Source organism: Anomaloglossus baeobatrachus, chromosome 5, assembly GCF_048569485.1.
Source record: "Anomaloglossus baeobatrachus isolate aAnoBae1 chromosome 5, aAnoBae1.hap1, whole genome shotgun sequence".
In the NCBI taxonomy this organism is placed as follows: domain Eukaryota; kingdom Metazoa; phylum Chordata; class Amphibia; order Anura; family Aromobatidae; genus Anomaloglossus; species Anomaloglossus baeobatrachus.
The window spans coordinates 565,854,391-565,872,469 of NC_134357.1; the positions used below are offsets into that span (position 1 = coordinate 565,854,391).

At 44.7% G+C, this 18,079-nt stretch overlaps 1 protein-coding gene across 1 annotated transcript in view; it reads right to left on the reverse strand.

The window, feature by feature from the left end:
• LOC142313037 (uncharacterized) overlaps nt 1–16,615 on the reverse strand; it is a 241,709-nt gene extending 225,094 nt beyond the window's left edge. The window contains exon 1 of the mRNA XM_075352023.1: nt 16,563–16,615. The gene's annotated coding sequence lies outside the window, so the exon portion shown is untranslated. The remainder of the gene's footprint in view (nt 1–16,562) is intronic.
• Between the last annotated feature and the right edge of the window lie 1,464 nt (nt 16,616–18,079).

The following is an 18,079-nucleotide window of genomic DNA, read 5'->3' on the forward strand; positions in this document are numbered from 1 at the left end:
ATATATTTAAGGCATATATTTTTAACACAGAATCAATCCAATTCATTGCCTGATATGCAGGAATTTAATCCGTCATCTTTTTATGAACAATTATCTTTCAAAACTTTAAGGGATCTCACGGACACTGGGAAGAAAATACCATACTTACATGATGACAATTTTTCAAGGAGGAGGTTAGAACCTCTTTAGAAAAAATTCTGGAAGAGGGGGTACAACTGGACATTATAAAAAAAACCAAAGCGATTATCTTAATCCGTTATGCCCGTCAACACCATTATTCCACGCGTTACCGAAGACGCACAAAAATTCCTTCCCTCCCAGTTTCAGACTCATAGTGTCTGGAATTGGGTCATTAACAGAGCGATTATCTGAATGGTTGGATTCAGTTACAAATTCTGGCCCAAGTTTCACCCAGTTACATCCGTGATGCTAAACACATCCTATATGTGTTTTCTCAATTCTCATGGGAGAGTGCTTTTAGCTGGCTAACATATGACATAGCCAAATTATATACCTCCATGCCACACGACCTAGCCATGTTGGCAGTGAAACAGCAATTGTCTAAATATAGTAGCTACACAGATGACCTACAAAAGTACATACTTGAGGTCACTTATTTTTTGCTGAAAAATATTTTTTTTTAATTTTATGGGTAGTTATTATGTTCAGACACAAGGATGTGCCATGGGTGCGCAATTTTCACCCTCCCTTGCTAACATCTTTTTGTCATGGTGGGAGGAGGAATAGATCTTTTCCACAAAGAATCCTTTCTCATCGGATGTTGCCTTTTTTTAAGATATATTGATGGCGTCATTATTGTATGGAAAGGAATGGAGAAGGATGTAGAAAATAAAAATTTTTATTTGAACAACAATCCCCTCAACTTGAAATTTTCATATGAATTCAACAAGAATGAAATTACATTTTTGGATGTGTCTTTTTCATCGGCCTCGCTTACCAGTACAGTAAATTGCAGCCTTTTCAGAAAACCGACTGCAGGTAACTCATTGCTACATGCCAGTAGCTGCCATCCCAGGCATGTTGTTAATAATAAGTTAATAATATACCCACTGGTGAGTTTATACGGGCCAGGAGGGGCTGTACTTCTAGCGAGTTAAATGAAGGGGAATGCAATATAATTGGAAACAGATTTAGGTGTAGAGGACATTCTGAAGAGATTCTGAATAAGGCTAAAAACCGGACTGATTTAAACAAACGCAGACACTATCTGGAGAACAAATCCAATAGAGTCACTTGTTTAATGTCTCATTGTATCTTCCACAATATTTAGTAGAGATAAGCGAACCTCTAGAGGCTCGAATTCGGCTCGGTTCGTCGAACGGAGACCGCGTTCGAGTTCGGTTCGGCGAGCCGTTCGACAAACCTCTTGAACCCCATTGAAAACAATGGGAGGCAATCACAAACACCTAAAAACACCTGGAAAACACGCTCAAAGGTGTCCAAAAGGTGATAAACAACTCCCAAGACAACACAAACACATGGGAAAGTGACAAGGACAAATACCCATGCGAAAACTAAACAGCTGGACGAGGAAAAAGAGGAGGAGACACAGAAATATGCATGTCATGCCCTTCTAAAATCATGTAAAACACAGCAAGGAGACTCCAAGCAGAGTCTCCCTTTTTTCCCAAAATTGGGCCCCACCGACACCCCTTCAGTGGCATCACTTGTGCCCCAGTTGCAAACTTGACAGGTAGATTTGCATCAAGCACATTCAAAAATACGCCAGCCTTAACTGTCCCCGGGATGATACCGGGGTAGGTAGAAAAGTCTTTGCTGATCCATGATTTGTTCATCTTGGATCATTTTTAAAAGCACAGCAAAGGGACTCCAAGCAGAGTCTCCTTTTTTCCAAAAATTGGGCCCCACAGACACCACTTCAGTGGCATCACTTGTGCCCTAGTTGCAAACTGGATGTTTTGATTTGCATCAAGCACATTCCAAAATACGCCAGCCTTAACTGTCCCCAGGATGACATCGGGGTAGGTAGCAAAGTCTTTGCTGATCCATGATTTGTTCATCTTCGATCATTTTTAAAAGCACAGCAAAGGGACTCCAAGCAGAGTCTCCCTTTTTTCCAAAAAATTGGGCCCCACAGACACCACTTCAGTGGCATTACTTGTGTCCCAGTTGCAAACTTGACAGGTACATTTGCATCAAGCACATTCCAAAATATGCCAGCCTTAACTGTCCCCAGGATGACACCGGGGTAGGTAGCAAAGTCTTTGCTGATCCATAATTTGTTCATCTTGGATCGTTTTTAAAAACACAGCAAGGGGACTCCAAGCGAAGTCTCCCTTTTTTCAAAAAATTGGGCCCCACAGACACCACTTCAGTGGCAGCACTTGTGCCCCATTTGCAAACTTGACAGGTAGATTTGCATCAAGCACATTTAAAAATACGCCAGCCTTAATTGTCCCCGGGATGACACCGGGGTAGGTAGCAAAGTCTTTGCTGATCCATGATTTGTTCATCTTGGATCATTTTTAAAAGCACAGCAAAGGGACTCCAAGCAGAGTCTCCCTTTTTTCCAAAAATTGGGCCCCACAGACACCACTTCAGTGGCATCACTTGTGCCCTAGTTGCAAACTGGATGTTTTGATTTGCATCAAGCACATTCCAAAATACGCCAGCCTTAACTGTCCCCAGGATAACACCGGGGTAGGTAGCAAAGTCTTTGCTGATTTATGATTTGTTCATCTTGGATCATTTTTAAAAGCACAGCAAAGGGAATCCAAGCAGAGTCTCCCTTTTTTTAAAAAATTGGGCCCCACAGACACCACTTCAGTGGCATCATTTGTACCCTAGTTGCAAACTGGATGTTTTGATTTGCATCAAGCACATTCCAAAACACGCCAGCCTTAACTGTCCCCAGTATGACACCGGGGTAGGTAGCGAAGTCTTTGCTGATCCATGATTTGTTCATCTTGGATCGTTTTTAAAAACACAGCAAGGGGACTCCAAGCGGAGTCTCCCTTTTTTCAAAAAATTGGGCCCCACAGACACCACTTCAGTGGCAGCACTTGTGCCCCATTTGCAAACTGGACAGGTTGATTTGCATCAAGCACATTCCAAAATACGCCAGCCTTAACTGTCCCCGGGATGACACCGGGGTAGCTAGCAAAGTCTTTGCTGATCCATGATTTGTACATCTTGGATCGTTTTTAAAAACACAGCAAGGGGACTCCAAGCGGAGTCTCCCTTTTTTCAAAAAATTGGGCCCCACAGACACCACTAAAGTGGCATCACTTGTGCCCCATTTGCAAACTTGATAGGTAGATTTGCATCAAGCACATTCCAAATCCACAAGCCTTTACTCTCCCCAGGATGACACAGGGGTAGTAAAGTCCTTGCAGATCCATGACTTGTTCATCTTGATGAACGTTAGTCTGTCCACATTGTCACTGGACAGACGCATGCGCTTATCTGTCAGCACACACCCAGCAGCACTGAAGACACGTTCAGAGACAACGCTGGCAGCTGGACACGACAAGTTCTCCAAGGCTTAAGTGGCGAGCTCAGGCCATTTTTCAAGATTTGAAGCCCAAAAGGAGCAAGGCTCCAGTTGCAAAGTCATGGCATCGATGTTCATTTGGAGATACTCCTGTATCATCCTCTCCAGCCATTGACTATGTGTCAGACTTCTTGTCTCTAGTGGCCTTGCAAAGGATGGTCTAAAAGAATTATGAAACGATTCAATAAAATTGCTGTTACCAGCACCAGAAACGGTGTTACTGGTACGGTTAGACTGTTGATGACGAGACAGTCCCATGTTTGTCAAGTTACAACTGGGAGATTCACTCCGTGCACCACTAGTGTTTGCTGGAAAAGCCGAGCTAAGATCGAGCAACAGCTTCTGCTGATACTCCTGCATACGTGCGTCCCTTTCTATGGCTGGAATTATTTCACAAAATTTGGACTTGTATCGGGGATCTAATAGTGTGGAAACCCAGTAGTCATCATCACTTCTAATTTTGACAATCTGAGCATCATGTTGTAGGTAGTACAGCAAGAAGGCGCTCATGTTGCGCATCTTGCGCATCCATGCGGACCAAGTCCTCGCTGTGTTTGTGGCATAGAGGTGCTAACCGTGCTTTCTTCCTCTGACATCTCCCCCCAACCTCGTTCAACCGAAATTTGACCAAGGTCTCCCTCATCTGCTGAGTCTTCCATGTCCATCGAGAGTTCGTCCTCCCTTTCTTCCTGGTCTCCTGCACCTTCCTCAACATTTTGGCTGCTACCATGCGCCCTTGTTAATCCCTCTCCCCCACCGTCCCATGCCTGCCGCCTTGGTGATAATGAACGTCTGGACCTTGTAGATGTTGGTATCCCTTATCCCTTGCGCATATGAATCTTGTACTTCCTCCCCTTCCTCTTGTCCCATCCCCTGACTCCGAATAGTGTTTAGCGTGTGCTCCAGCATGTAAATGACTGGAATTGTCATGCTGATAATGGCATTGTCAGCGCTAAACATATTCGTCGCCATGTCGAAACTGTGCAGAAGGGTGCATAGGTCCTTGATCTGAGACCACTCCATCAGCGTGATCTTCCCCACCTCTGCATCTCGTTGGCCCAGGCTATACGTCATAACGTGTTGCACCAGGGCTCGGCGGTGCTGCCACAGTCGCTGTAACATGTGGAGAGTCGAATTCCAGCGTGTCGCCACATCGCATTTCAGGCGATGAACCGGCAGGCCAAAAGACTTCTGGAGCAATGCAAGTCAGTCAGCTGCGGCGGTTGAACGGCAGAAGTGAGCAGAGAGTGACCGTGCCCTGTGCAGAAGCCCATCTAGGCCGGGATAGTGGATTAAAAATTGCTGGACAACAAGGTTCAACACGTGAGCCATACAATTCACGTGTGTCACCTTGCCCCGGCGAAGGGCCGTACCCAGGTTTGCAGTATTGTCGCACACGACCTTCCCTGGCTGCAGTTTGAGTGGAGACAACCATTTACGAAACTCGGACCGCAGAGCTGACCACAACTCATCCGCTGTGTGACTTTTATTTCCAAGACATTTCAAGCTACAGACTGCCTGATGCCGTTGAACTCTGCTGCTAGCATAGTAAGGTGTGCAGGATTCCTTGTGCGCAGTTGCAACGCGGGTTGCCTGACCAGGCAGGCTTGGGGCGGAGGTGGAGGACCCAGACGAGGTTGAGGAGGCAGAAGCAGTGGAGGAACTTCGACATACAGAGGATTGACGCACAAGTTGTGGGGACGACAAGACTTGTTCAGCAGACCCTTCTCCATCTATCACCATAGTTACCCAGTGCCCAGTCAGCGACATGTAACGCCCCTGTCCATGCTTACTTGTCCAAGTATCGGTGGTGAAATGCACCCGTTCACACACAGAGTTTCTCAAGGAAGCGGTGATGTTGTGTGCGACATGCTGGTGTAGCGCAGGCACACCTTTCTTGGAGAAGTAGTGGCGACTGGGCATCTGGTACTGGGGCACTGCGAAGGACATAAGGTCTCGAAAATCCTCTGTGTCCACCAGGCGGAAAGGCAGCATTTCCGTAGCCAAGAGCTTACAGAGGGATAAAGTCAACCTCTTAGCTTTGTCATGGCTCGGAGGAAATGGCCTTTTATTTCTCCACATCTGAGGGACCGAGATCTGGCTGCTGTGTGGAGACGGTGGTGAGTAGGGTGTCCCTGTAAAACTGCAGGTCTGTGAGGAAAGTGCAGGCGGAGACATGATGTTGCCTTCATCCAAAGTTGGTGCTCTCGATGTCTGAGAGAGCTGTACACCAGCACTTGTTTCCCCTTCCAAACCAACTGATGACCTACCAAGTAAACTGCCTGTTGTGGTTAAAGTGGTGGAAGGTCTGCGTGGAAGAACAGGTCTGACAGCTGTCCCCACAGTCATAGAAGATGAATAGCGCGCGGATGCACTGGAAGGGGCAGGCGGTGGATGGCCCGCTCCGCTAGGCCGCATTGCAGCACAGTGAGCTTCCCACTGGGACTTATGCTTGTTATTCATGTGACGATTCATGGAAGTTGTCATACTGGTGAGGTTTTGGTCTCTACTTATAGATTGCCGACAACTTTTACAGATCACATGATTTGGGAGATCCTTTGCAAGGTCAAAAAAGGACCAGGCTAGGCAAGGCTTAGAGGACATGCGACCTGCAGAGCCACCCCGACTTGTGCTCAGAGGCAGAGTGGTGGCTGAGGATGCACTTGTAGATGTGCTTCCAGTACTCCAACTCTGTCCAGGAAGGCGCAAGGTAACTTCGTCGTCAGTTGCATCCTCCTCCACCGCCTCTGGTGACCTCCTTGAGTGCCCGACTGAGGGTTGACAGTATGTGGGATCTAGAACTTCATCATCAAGCATTGTGTTTGCACTCCCCTCGCCCTCAGACGTAACCTCTTCCTGCCCTGACTGAATAGTTAAGTTGTCGTCCCAATCTGGTATCTGCGTCTCATCGTCATCAGTATGTTCCTCATTGTTTCCACCAACAGGTGTTACAGTTTGGGAATGAGGGTCTACATTATGCTCGGAAACTTGGTCATCAGGGCCTGAATCTGACTCACAAAGCTTCTGAGCATCACTGCAGACCATTTCCTGGTCTGTACTCACTGTAGCTTGGGAGCAGACCTCTGATTCCCAGCCTATAGTGTGACTGAACAGCTCTGCAGACTCAGCCATCTCTGTTACACCATACTCTGCAGGGCGGGTGGAGACGTGAGAGCTGGGAGAAACAAGTGCGATTCGGATGACAACTCAGAGGAATGTTGTTTTTTGGATTTTGAAGTTGAGGTGGAGGAGAGGCCACTTGTTCAAGCACTTGAGATCCATTCAAGCATGAGCGCATCGTCTACCTTTTGTTCCAGTTGTTTTGTTCCATAAAAAAGGCAGCACATCGGATTGTCCACGGAAAGTAGTACACATCTTACTTTTGCTGGAAGATGGCCTATCTTCAGCAGATGTTAATGTACCTTTCCCACCTTCCCCACGGACACAAACTTTTTTCCCTTTCCAACACGCCTGTTCCCCTTTCCACCAGCATCTGTCCTTTTGCCACTCATTTTGTTAGCGACAAGATTGGACACTTAAAATGTGGTAGCAAAAATTTAGAGGTGGTGTGGATTGCAGAGGTGGTCTAGCTTTATTGACAGCTGAAGAACCAACACTGACTATCCCTGAGAATGCAACTATGGTTCTAAAACTGGCAGCACTGTTTGCTATAAAAATAGCGTAGCAAAATGTGCAGGAGGGGAGAATGCAGAGGTGGTGAAACTTGTTTGGCACCAGTGGGACACCAAGTTACTATAGCAGACACTTTGTGGATGCCACTAAGTTTCAACACTGGTATAAAAATAGCGTAGCAAAATGTGCAGGAGGGTAGAATGCAGAGGTGGTGGAACTTGCTTGGCACCAGTGGGACACTAAGTTACTATAGCAGACACTTTGTGGATGCCACTAAATTTCAGCACTGTTTGCTATAAAAATAGCGTAGCAAAATGGGCAGGAGGGTAGAATGCAGAGGTGGTGGAACTTGCTTGGCACCAGTGGGACACTAAGTTACTATAGCAGACACTTTGTGGATGCCACTAAGTTTCAGCACTGTTTGCTATAAAAATAGCGTGGCAAAAGTGGGCAGGTGGGTACAGTGGCCAGGTTCTGTGGGTACCAGGACAGAAAATGAAGCCTCACTTTCTATCCCTCCTAATGATGAAATGCAGCAAGGAATTCCCTGAGGTTAGGTACACAGACGCAGTTATCTGAAGCTGTATACAGCGTTTCCACGGACCTGCCTGTCAGCTATGGCTCTGAGCGCCTGGAAATCAGGCCTGAAAAGGGCTGAAAAAAACCTGCAGTCCCTAATCTGTACAGCGCTGTGTGTATAGCGTACACAGCAGGAGCGGCGGCAGGAGCAGCGTGAGCGGTGACTGTCACCCACACGCAGAAAGCAGATAATGGCGGTGTGAGGGAAAATAGCCGTATTTATAAGGCAAGGACATGTGACATTCACAGCCTATGACACATGCCCTTGCTTGCCTGGCAAAAAGTACACTTAGCTGTGTGTGTGTCTGTGATTGGCTGACATCCTGGCCCGCCCCACTGCACGCGCGCTTAGGAAAAAAATAAAAAAAAATAATGGCGATCGGCATTCTATCAGCATCACAGATCTTAACCGTGTCCCCCCGCACACTATACGCTGAAATTTGATAATAGTGTGAATCACAGTGACTCACACTATTACAGTGAAAAGCCAGCTAGTAACTAGCTAGGCTTTTTTGCTGATCGAGCCGTTCTCGAACGTAACTCAAGCTATCAAGCTTTTAGCAAAACGCTCGCGTTCGAGTTCGATCTCGAGCACCCCCCAAAAATCACTCGAACATGAAATTGGCGAACCTCGAACATCGCTCATCTCTAATATTTAGTATGGATTATTATCCTGTGATCAATATCATCAAAAAATGTCTTCCCATTCTCACCAAAGATTGTACTATGAAATCCATATTTGACAATGGGGTTAGGTTTGTACCTAAACGAAATCGCAAAATTGGTTCAGTAATTTCCCCTAGTGACCATATGAGCCAAATCAGTGAAAATTTGGAAAACCCGAAAAAATGGCTTTCAACCACAGGTTCTTATACATGTGGTCAGAAAATGTGTGGCCTTTGCAAGTACATGTACCGTACGAAAAAGACAATTTCTAGTGTTACAAAAAGAGAGTATAACATAAAATCATTAATTAATTGTGGAACCACTCATGTCATATATGTCAAAACTTGTACTGCATGTAACATTCAATATGTGGGGAGCACTAGTCGCAATCTGAGGTGTAGAATTTCAGAACATCTATATGATGTTAACAATAAAAAAAGCAGACATCCATCAGGTGCCTCACAGCATTTTATCACCATCTACAGGGGTAACACCGATTGCTTTAAGGTCAACGCTATAGAAAAAATCTCATTGTCTAATAGGGGTGGGGATATAATGAAACTAATGCAGAGGAGGAAATCAAAATGGATTTTTCTATTAGAAACCAGAATAATTTTAGGGATGAATCTGAGGGATGAGCTTAAGAATATTTATTGAAATGTAATTGTGTGTAAATATAATATATTTATGTGTGAATTATATTGAATCTTGCCGCTTTAACTTTGTGTGATGTCACATCCTGCGAGTCTTTTTTAAAATTTCCACTCTAGTTTGCAGTTGTATGGATCAGGATGAAGAGCGCCAGATGCTCGAAACACGTACCATCTCACATGATCTTGTGGATTTTAATGTCCAGGACTTGCTTTTTTTAATGCATATTTAATAAATAGGAGTATTATTTTTACATTGGATGTGGATGCTGGAGTTTCTTCCTTTTCGCTTTTGTTCACAGTGTATATATTTCATACACTGTTTATATTAACAAAATATTCAGTGCACAGGTGTGAAAGATATTTGAGTCATTTAGACTGTATTTTATTTTTGTATTCTTTTGGGGAAAAACATTGCTTAAATTCACAACAGGAATATGGCCTCTCCCCTTTATATGTAACATGACTTTATCAAACACTTAAGAGAATTTTATATTAAAATAAAACATTTTCCATTTTCTGAGTATGAAATTGTCTTCTCACCTTTGTGAGCTCTTTAATGTTTAACATGTTGTTTTGAAATAAAGCATTTCCCAAAATGTCAGCATAGCTATGGTTTCTTTCATATGTGACTTTTTTTATGACTAACCAAACGTGAGTTACACACAAAACTTTTCCCACATTCTGTACATGAGAATGGCTTCTCCCCTGTGTGAGCTCTCTGATGTTTAATAAGACTTGACATCTGATTAAAACATTTCCCACAGTCTGAACATGAAAACGGTTTCTCCCCTGTATGAATCCTTTGATGGGTAACAAGACTTGATTTATGATTAAAACATTTCCCACATTCTGAACATGAATATGGCTTCTCCCCTGTATGAGTTCTCTGATGTGTAACAAGACTTGATTTATAATTAAAACATTTCCCACAGTCTGAACATGAAAATGGCTTCTCCCCCGTGTGAGCTCTCTGATGTGTGATAAAACTTAATTTGTTTCGAAAACATTTCCCACAATCTACACATAAAAAGGGCATCTCCCCTGTGTGAATTCTCTGATGTTTAATAAGACTTGATGTCTGCTTAAAACATTTCCCACATTCTGAACATGAAAATGGTGACTCCCCTGTGTGAGTTCTCTGATGTGAAACAAGAGTTGATTTATTTGAAAAACATATCCCACATTCTAAACATGAAAATGGCTTCTCCCCTGTGTGAGTTCTCTGATGTGTAAGAAGATGTGATTTACTTACAAAACATTTCCCACATTCTGAACATGAAAATGGCGACTCCCCTGTGTGAGTTCTCTGATGTGTACCAAGAGCTGATTTATTTGAAAAACATGTCCCACATTCTAAACATGAAAATGGCTTCTCCCCTGTGTGAGTTCTCTGATGTGTAAGAAGATGTGATTTACTTACAAAACATTTCCCACATTCTGAACATGAAAATGGCTTCTCCCCTGTGTGAGTTTTCTGATGTGTAACAAGACTAAATTTCTCTCTAAAACATTTCCCACATTCTGAACATGAAAATGGCTTCTCCCCTGTGTGAATTCCCCGATGTTTAATAAGACTTGATGTCTGCTTAAAACATTTCCCACATTCTGAACATGAAAATGGCGACTCCCCTGTGTGAGTTCTCTGATGTGAAACAAGAGTTGATTTATTTGAAAAACATATCCCACATTCTAAACATGAAAATGGCTTCTCCCCTGTGTGAGTTCTCTGATGTGTAAGAAGATGTGATTTACTTACAAAACATTTCCCACATTCTGAACATGAAAATGGCTTCTCCCCTGTGTGAGTTTTCTGATGTGTAAGAAGATGTGATTTACTTTCAAAACCTTTCCTGCATTTTGAACATGAAAATGATGACTCCCCTGTGTGAGTTGTCTGATGTCTAACAAGTCTTGATTTTTCTGCAAAACACTTCCCACATTCTGCACATGCATATGGCTTCTCCCCTGTGTGACTTCTCTTATGTACAACAAGGGATGATTGACAATTGAAATATCTACCACACTCTGAACATGAAAATATCTTCTTTCCTTTGCTAGTTCTAACATCTTTTCTGTGACTTTTATTTTCCTTAATAGCCTGTGATGAATCAGAAGATGGGACTTCTTTAATAGGATCAGAGGGTCGATCTTTGCTGTGAAACACTGAGGACACCGTTGGGATAATACAATGTTCTTCATATGTGTCGTGTGGCACACCATCATTAAATGATTGAAAATCTGAAGATGCCAGAAGTCCCTCTGATCTCCTAATACAGTCATCTGCGAAGAATAACACTTTTAGTACTTTTCAATAATATAAACTTAGAAATAGTTTCCTTAAATTATATAAAATGTTCAATAAAAGTTACAAGTCATGTTGTACAATTCGATAATACACTGTTGTTGGTATTCTAAGCAAAGAGCACAGAGCAAGGACCCCTAGATAATGATAACAGGTCACCAGGATTGGCACTAGCAGTTACCAATTTACTGTTAAATTCAGCATCTTCCTAGGTCCCTAGGTTAATGGCTCAGAGTGTCAGTCACTGCTATTTTGTAGTAAGACCTCAGCGGAGAATCATAAATGAATCTGTCAGTCAGTACTATTAGGTGAGTCTGTCCGACACAATTCCTGACAGCCACATGCATTTTCCTGCAGAACGGAGGAACACTGCGATTATGCATGAGGAAGCTCTGACTTTGTAGAAAGTCAAAATTGGGGAAGTAAATTTGTAAGGTGTTTTTCTCGTGTTGTTAAAAAAAGCGGGAGAATGTGATAAATGAATACACACAGCTATACACCTCATCCCGTGACCTCACCCCTGCTGTACTACAGAACACCAGTGACTGTCTGTCCGCAATCTCCATCACCATGTTTGCTCTCTATCTGAAACTTAACCTTACCAAAACTGAACTTCTTCTACTCCCTCCGTCTACTAATATCCATAAGGCCTTGTGCGCACTAGAAAATGGAATTTTCTTAAGAAAATTCCGCAGGCACTGAAAGATTTCCACACCCGCGGAAAAACACCGCAAAAAAAAAAAAAAAAAAATGCACCGAAATCCGCATGCATTTTGTTGTGGTTTTGGTGCGGTTTTTCCGCAGGTTGGTACATGTGTTTTAATGCATTCAATGCAATAAAGCACCTTGAAAAGAAAAAAAAAAAAGTAATTTCCTTCTGAGATATAGATAGATAGATAGATAGATAATCAATAGATAGAGGACAGATCAATCAACAGATAGAGTCCCTGTGAAGACACACTGCAGTTCTCCCGAGCGGTAATGTGTTCACATTACCGACCGTGAGAAATGACCTGTAGTTACCTCTCTGCAGTCTCGTTACGAGGCTGCATTCAGTGCAGTGTGTCAGACGTGGCTGCAGCAGTCTCCAAGCGTCGTGGGACCTCGGTGCATTACACTGAAGCTGTGTGTTGGGAGAGGTTAATAAAGGGGTGAAAGAGGGGGCTTTTTTGTTATTTTATTTAAAATAAAGGATTTTTCGGTGTGTTTTTTCACTTCACTTACGGGTTAATCATGTAAGCTGTCTCATAGACGCTGCCATGATTAAGCCTGGACTTAGTGGCAGTGATCCGCTGCCATTAACTCGTTATTACCCCGAATTGCCACCGCATCACAGCAAATCGGGAAGAGCCGGGAACACTCCGGAACTGTCGCATAATGGATGCGACAATGCCGGGGCAGCTGCGGGCTGATATTTTCAGCTGCGGGAGGGGGGTGGACATTAACCCTGGCCCTTGCCCTCCCCAGCCTGAGAATACCGGGCCGCCGCTGTGTGTTTACCTTGGCTGGACGGTAAAAATACAGCGGAGCCCACGTTTTTTATATGTTTCTATATGTCTGTGTGTGAGTGCGATATGTGTATGTATTCTATATGTCTGTGTGTGAGTGTGATCTGTGTGTGTGTTTACTCTCTGCTCCGCTTCCTCTTCTTGCCATATTGACATCACTTCCCTGCAAAACGCAGGGCAGTGATGAACATTATGTCCTGAAAAACGCGAAATACCACAGGGAATAACGCAGGAAAACGCAGTGAAACACACAGAATTTGCTACCTGCGTTATTCCCTTTAGGATTTCACGATTACATTACAGTCAATGGAGTGAAATCCCGCAGCTATCTGTGGAAAAGAAGTGACATGCAATTGTTTTTGCTGCGGGAATCCCGCAGCAAAACATGCAGCTGTCAAAATCCGCCGAGAGACACAGCATTTTTTTTCCCATAGGATTTGCTGGTGAATCACTGCAGAGATGTTATGAACATTTTCTGCAGCGAAACATGCAGCAAATCCGTGGGTAATCCACGGGAGATTCCGTCTAGTGCGCACAAGGCCTAAACCTGACATTTCCATCTGTGTGCCACAGACTCGCTGTCAGGGTGTTATGCTTGCTTCCTTCATCTGCTATATGCCATCTCTTGCCTGCTCGCTGCCTTTACCTAAAGAACATTTCTAGAATCCGCCCCTTTCTCACCATGGAAACAACAAAAATCCTCACTATGGCCCTGACCCATTTCCGCCTCAATTACTATAATTCTCTATTAATTGGCCTCCACCTCACTAGACTTTCCCCTTCTCCAGTCCATTCTCAATGCTGCATCCAGAGTCACCTATACGGCTAATCGTTATTCAGGCTCTGTGCCAGTCATTGCTATAATGCTTGCGGTCAATGTAGAGGCAGCAAGCAGGAGTAATGAACCCACTGGACTATAGCGGGACCTTGGCTTACCCTTTAGAGAGAGGGCCTTAACTAAGCGCCTACCGCAAAGCGAACAGCAGGTTGGCTCTCAAGGTATTGACCGTGACTGTGGCAGCTGACCCCCAGGGCAGGTGACGGACACTGGTATACACACAGGTACAGGTGGGGTTGCTGAGGCAGGCTGGACAGGCAGGTATGGACAGGAGTGGTTGGCATGGCAGGGATATACACGTATGGGAAGGCAGTTACAGGAAACTGACACAAGGAAAAACGGGGCTTGACAACTAGCTAGTAGACTGAGACACTGACTAACTAGGAGAGATGCGCAGGAACCTCCTCTAATGGGAGGGTGCCTTATATACATACTGCCCCTCGCCATAAGCAGAGTGCGGGGGAGGACGCGGCCTGGCCAGTAAGTCGGTGTCTCTGTAGGGACGCTGGCCGTACAATTGCACTGGCTGCCCATACATTATACAATCCAATTTAAATTGCTTGTTCCCACCCACAAAGCTCTTCATAGCACGGCACCCCCTAAATCTCCACCTTTATCTCTGTCTAATACCCTACCTGTTCTCCATGCTCCACAAATGACTTTTGGCTAACACCTACACTAATCCAAATGGATTTTTTCTGGCTCCAAAATTAATCCCAAGATGCACCAATCCTCTGGAATTCTCTACCCCAAGAAACTAGGAAGATCCACAACTGCACAGCTTCAGATGCTTGCTAAAAAGACATCTTTTTAGGGTAGCCTATTCCCCTTCATAATCAAAGTCAATTCATATATATCCCCTCCACTATTTTTCAGAACATAATTCTCCCTCAAACTCCACCGCATCCAAAAGCATTACAAAGATCGGCTGGTGACCGGCTCATGCAGACTTATGATTGTTTGTGCATGAACCTCTGAATTGTAAAGTGCTGTGGAATATGTTGGCGCTTTAGAAATAAAGATTAGTATTACTATAATATAAGCATTACTCTTCTGTTGAATCCATTGCCATTTCAGGGCTACAACTTTACCGCTCTTCTCCCGTCTGGGTCTGACAATCAGGTGCAGAATAATGCTGCTATACTCCGTACAAGCGATCTAGGCAGCCATCTTATGTAACCAACTAATAGGACACGTGCAGGATACGTGGCGAGGGCTGGATGGCCGCCTCTGTATCTGGCCTGTGAACAGCAACATATTTCCACACCAATTCTAATAAACCCTTATATTTTAAAGAGGTGTCCGGCACCACTCTGTATCTGGAGGTTTTGTACATGTGTCCTATTTGAGAATATCCCTGCACATTAGTGCTGTAGTCCACTAATATACAAGGTATCAATGATTGACCAGTATAAATAATATGGAAAATGTGCACATTCCACCATAAACTGCACATTCCCTGTGTCTAGGATGTATGGGAAACCTCTTAGGCCCTGTGCGCACTGGAAAACTCTGAAAGATTACCACACTTGCGGTAAAAAAAACGCGGCAAACCGCACCCGAAAACCGCATGCGGTTTGCCGCGTGCGGGTTGGTACATGTGCTTTAATGCAATCAATGCAATAAAGCACATTGAAAAAAATAAATAAATAAATTTCCTTCGGAGATAGATAGCAGACAGATAAATAGACGGATAGAGAAGGATAGATAGATAGATAGATAGATAGATAGAGTCCCTGTGAGCACACGCTGCTTTTCTCCCGAGCGGTAGTGTGTTCACATTACCGGCCGTGGGAAATGACCTGTGGTTACCTCTGCTGTCTCGTTGCGAGGCTGCATTCAGCAGTGTGTCAGACGCGGCTGGATGCAAGCATCGCAGGACGTGGATTACGCCGGAGCTGTGTGTTTCGGGGGGGGTTAATAAAGGGGTGAACCAGGGGCTTTTTTGTGTTTTATTTAAAATAAAGGATTTTTCGTTGTGTGCTTATTCGCTTTACTTACGTGTTGATCATGTCAGCTGTCTCATAGACGCTGCCATGATCAAGCCTGGACTTAGTGGCGGCGATCCGCCGATAACTCCTTATATTACCCTGATTGCCACCGTATCACGGCAACAGGAAGAGCCGGGGACACTCCGGTACTGCCGCATAATGGGTGCAACAGTCCTGGGGCAGCTGCGGGCTGATATTCTCGGCTGCGGGAGGGGAGAGCATTAACCCTGCCCCTCGCCCTCTCCAGCCTGAGAATACCGGGCCGCCGCTGTGTGCTTAGCTGGCTGGACGGTAAAAATACGGCGGAGGCCACGTGTTTTTTTTTCTATATAACCGTTTGCTTTCTATGTGTATTCTATATGTCTGTGTGTGAGTGCGATGTGTGTGTGTTTACTCTCTGCTCCGCTTCCTCTTCCTGTCATAATTACATCACTTCCCTGCAAAACGCAGTGCAGCGATGAACAATACCGCAGGTAAACCGCGAAATACCGGAGGGAATAATGCAGGAAAACGCAATGAACCGCACAGAATTTGCTGCCTGCGTTATTCCCTGCGGGATTTCACGATTACATTGCAGTCAATGAAGTGAAATGCCGCAGCGACATGCGGAAAAGAAGTGACATGCAATTGTTTTTGCTGCGGGAATCCCGCAGCAAAACATGCAGCTGTCAAAATCTGCATAGTGCGCACAGCATTTTTTTTTTCCCATAGGTTTTGCTGGTGATTCACTGCAGAGATGTTATGAACATAACATTTTTAGGATAATAAGTTTTGTTCATTCTTTTTAGTCCCACATTGTAGCAGCTGCTGAATGAGAAGAATCTGTGACTTCTCTGCATTTAGTGGTCACTACTCACCTGGGCGGTTATCTGTAGGAATCTCCTCTTTACTCCGCTCATCACCCCTCACATATGTCTCTGTAGTATTAATATGGGTCAGATCTTCACCCTGAAACAAATATTGTAAAAGTCACAGACAGATGGAGAAGTCCCATCTATGACCAGCTCTAATCCTGCCATCTCCACCGCTCTCATTACACAAGTATAACACATATAATACTGGAGGATAACACAAGACTGAGCACAAGACCTTCACAGCCGTCTACACATCATAGGGAGATTTCATGGCACCTTCTCTCCATCTACCTGATGATCCTGAGGAACATCGGGGTCTTCTTGTTTACAGTCCTGTGGGAGAAGAGGACGGGGACATCTCTCTGGTGTTGTCCTCTTACTGGATAGACCTGGAGGAGACACATACAGGGGCTGAATTCATTCCTTACATACAGATAATTATAGGCCGTGTGTATTTAGTCCTGTCTATTACCTGGTGATGTGAGGGGCTGGGGAACCTCCATCATGACGTCCTTGTACAGATCTTTGTGTCCTTCTAAATACTCCCACTCCTCCATGGAGAAATAGACGGTGACGTCCTGACACCTTATAGGAACCTGACACATACAATGATACCGTCACCCCCGATCCCTTCATAGCGTTACTGTATAATGTCCCAGCATTCCCAGCAGTGTCACCTCTCCAGTCAGCAGCTCAATCATCTTGTAGGTGAGTTCTAGGATCTTCTGGTCATTGATGTCCTCATGTATCGGGGGGTGAGGTGGAGGCCCCGTGATTGGGCTCAGGGGTCTTCCCCATCCCTCAGACACAGGGGCCTGACAGCGCTCACTAGAGGTCTTCTTCACTACTGTGTAATCCTGGTTATGGAGAGACACAGTAAGAAATCTCACTCCAGACATTTCCAGAGTCCTCACCTCTCCAGTTCTGTCCATCTGTTATTCCCATAGATAAGAATGGTGTAATGTGACGTCATCAGAATCTCTCACCTCTCCAGTAAGCCGGAAGAGGATCTCTAGGGTGAGGTGTAATATCCTCTCCGCCATCTTGTCCCTGTCCATATCCATCCTTCACGGGGCAATCAGGAGAATTCTCTTCTATAGAGCGATTGTTCTCCCCCAGCATCTAATGTGTATGGAGCCTGAGCCCAGTAATGGGGAATCTCCACACACCTCCTCCTGCAGAGCCGCACACTAGATATATGGTAACATCTAAATCCCAGTAGCCAGAGGGACCTCTGCACACGTCACGCCCATGTGACCAGAAAGGGGCGGGGCTCATATCAAGAAGATACATAATTCTTCTAAGTCCACGTCGGCATAGAGTTGATTATACTAGAAGCGGGGATCTGAGGGTATGACCCCAGATGGGGGTTGCAGGGAGGGCGAAGCCTGCAGGATTATACTGGACAGAAGGAAACATCACCACGCCCACCATACAAGTCGTCACACCTATAGGTCCTTCTACCCACTGGGATTTAGCCACAACCCTAGATATATGGCTGCTCTGTGCTTCCAGGACCT